This window comes from Nematolebias whitei, chromosome 17 (genome assembly GCF_014905685.2).
Source record: "Nematolebias whitei isolate Nwh7 chromosome 17, NemWhi1, whole genome shotgun sequence".
NCBI lineage: Eukaryota > Metazoa > Chordata > Actinopteri > Cyprinodontiformes > Rivulidae > Nematolebias > Nematolebias whitei.
The window spans coordinates 12,375,075-12,378,380 of record NC_056514.1 but is presented as its reverse complement, the minus strand read 5'-3'; positions in this window follow the sequence as shown (position 1 = coordinate 12,378,380).

Here is a 3,306-nt window from a genome sequence, read left to right as displayed (position 1 = left end):
CGGGTTAACAATGCCAATGACAGAAATTGTGCTACTGTTAGTCAAAGACCACGAGGAAGGAAACATGTCAGGAGACAGAGGGAGAAGAGGAAATTCAAGAATATAGGACTGAGGGTTGCAGCTCTAAATATGTGGACAATGACAGGCAAAGGTAGAGAGCTGGCTGATATGATGCAGAGTAGGAAGGTAGATGTTTTATGTGTCCAACAGACCAAGTGGAAGGGCAGCAAGGTTCGCAGCACTGGAGCAGGGTTCAAACTATTTTACCATGGTGTGGATAAAAAGAGAAATGAAGTAGGGGTGGTCCTGAAGGAGGAGTTGGCAAATAATGCAGTAGAAGTGAAAAGGGTGTCAGGTAGGGTGATGTGCCTGAAGGTAGACGTAAAAGGTCTGATGCTAAATGTTGTCAGTGGTTATGCTCCACAGGTTGGATGTGATGTGGAGGAGAAAGATACATTTTGGAAGGAGCTGGATAAAGTGATGGAGAGTATTCCCAGTGAGGAGAGAGTGAAACAGCTGCTGTTGTATTAAACTGTACCAAACAAATACCCTTGTGTGGAAATCCCAGGGGTGTCAGGTGGGTCTGGATCCAAACTGGAAAAACAAAGATGGGACCCCACCTTATCAGCCTAACAATGGTTCAGTCCATTGAGACGTATGAAAGGGTGGAGGGGACATCACTAGTTCTCAATAGTTCCATGGTTAGCGATTTTGCCTTGCACATGGGAGAACAGGGTTTGAGCAGTAAAAATAATATTTCTATAATGTTTAAACAGAAGAATAGATCTTGTTTCAACATTTCAGTAGCTCATAATTTATATTGACAAACAACACAATAATCAATGTGTCTAAAGCAGGGGTTCTCAATCTTTTTGAGTTCAGGGACCCCTTGCAGAGGAGAAAAAAGTTTCAGGGACCCCCTCATAATCCTCATGTTTATTAAATAATTTTCTTCAATTTGTCTCTTTAATGCAATGGAAATATTTGTGTAACATAAGTACTTAAGACCTGTTCTTTAATAGTGTTAATACAATTGTTATACTTTTAAACATGGGGTATTTTTCATTCAAGACACACTTAATTAACTAAATTTTTTATTTCAACTTTCAAATTTACAGTTTTGAGAAAATTAACAGAATCAAAACCACTTTAAAACATTACCTAATCGTATAAAGAACATAAATGTATTGTATTTCTTCAGATTATTTCAGAAAACTCTTTACATAAAACTGAACAAAATCATAACAGCAGTAGTCAAACCAGTAACAGAGCTTCATTTGTAAAAAGATTGATGCCTGAACACAAATGGCGGAGGGTCGGGGGTCTGGGGGTTCTCCCCCAGAAAATATTGAATAAAGTAGATGTGATTTCCTGCATTTTACTGTATTTTAATGTGTTGTTAAGCATCTGCTTGTAAGATTTTTTTTTTTTTTTTTTTGGCGGACCCCTGGGGTTTTGGGGACCCCAATTTGGGAACCACTGATCTAAAGAATATTTTGTTTGATTAAGTAGAGTTATTTATTGGATGTATGTCTCCTGTTTGTTCACATGTATTTATTTAGAGCTTTAAAGTTTTTAAAACTTCTACAGATCAGTGACAGTTATTCAATGACCACAGGAAGTAGTTTAAACCAGATTAAATTATCTTCAACCTGGTTCTAAACAATCTTTAGACTGAGGGAAACTGCGCACGTGTGCTGTACATTGAAGGTTTCTCAGCATTATTCACCTGCAGAGTTCTCAGGTTTCTCGGCATTATTCACCTGAGAATCTTCACCAGCAACTGCAGAGTTGCACATTAAAAATCTTAAATGACTATGGCAGAGTTTTTGTTTACTTGTTTCCATGTTACATCGAGGCGCTGCATGTGTCTCTCTGTGGTCGTGATTTAATTTGTTCCTTTGGGCTTTATTATTGTGTATGGATGCATGTCACATGTTATCAAACTGTTCTTATAGTTTAAATGGGTTTGTAAAAAAAAAAATCAGACTTTATTGAAAGTCACATGGGTGGTTCAGTTGGTAGAGCTGTTGCTTCTCAGCGAGAAGGTTGCCAGTTCAAATCCCGGCCCGGGACCTTTCTGGGTGGAGTTTGCATGTTCTCTTCATGCTGCGTGGGTTTTCTCCAGGTACTCTGGTTTCCTCCCACAGACCAAAAGCATGCATGTTATGCTGAATGATAACTAAATTGTCCCTAGGTGTCCCTGTGATGGACTGGAAACAAGGAGTTCCCCACCTCTCACACAGTGATAACTGGATATGGGCACCAGTGACCCCCATGACTTTAAAAGGAAGAAGATGGGTGGATGGGTGGGTGGGTGCATTGGTGGATGGATGGATGGACCTGTGGAAGTCACATGACCATGTCAAGCGTGACATAAAATTAGGATGGGGACAGGTGGAGAAAGACGTTCAGTCCTTCTGTTAGTTTAGTTTCTGCAAGTTGTCTACCGGGTAATGAATGTTTTTCATTTGATGTTACAAAAGTACATTTGACTGTATCTGTATCCCCACAAAAATTGCTCTTAAAAATCCCCAGTTTACTGACACCACCCCCACCCCCAATACTACCCTTGCAAATATCTGATTTTACTTGTTAATTGTAAATAGACTACTTTTTCATCGTCTTTTGAGTCAACCAGGCTGCTCAGATCTTTACAGTGCAGCCTGTGGCCTCATTTACCCAGAGAACAGAGAGGATCGAGCCAACGTTCACTTTTCACTTCAACAAACTTGTAACATGATGTAAAAACATTATAGGCAGACATATAATTCAGTGTGTACAGTGTATAACATAAAATGCTGTGAAAAAGTATTCTGTTTTTGCTTTTTTGTTACGCTCAGATGTTTCAGATCAAAGAAATATTCATGTGAGACAAATATAACCTGAGTAAATATAGTCATAAGGGACATAATGGGTATTTTCCAGCTTGGGGTAGCTATGGCTGAGTTGTTGGAGCAGTCGTCCTCCAATGGAAGAGTTGGGGGTTTGATTCCACTAGCAGTCACATGCTGAAGTGTCCATGGGTAAGACACTGAACCCCTTATTGTCTCTGATGTGAGTCCCATCAGGGAATAAATGTGATCTAAATAAATAATAAATAACTAAATAATAATAAAGTGCTATGTATTGTCATCATTGTATAGGGAGCGCAAGCCAGTGTATCTCTTGTGCCGGTCCCAAGCCCGGGTAAATGGTGAGGGTTGTGTCAGGAATGGCATCCGATGTAAAACACTTTTGCCAAAATTATAATGCGAGTTCATCAAAGCAAAACCATACCGGATCGGTCGAGGCCCGGGTTAACAA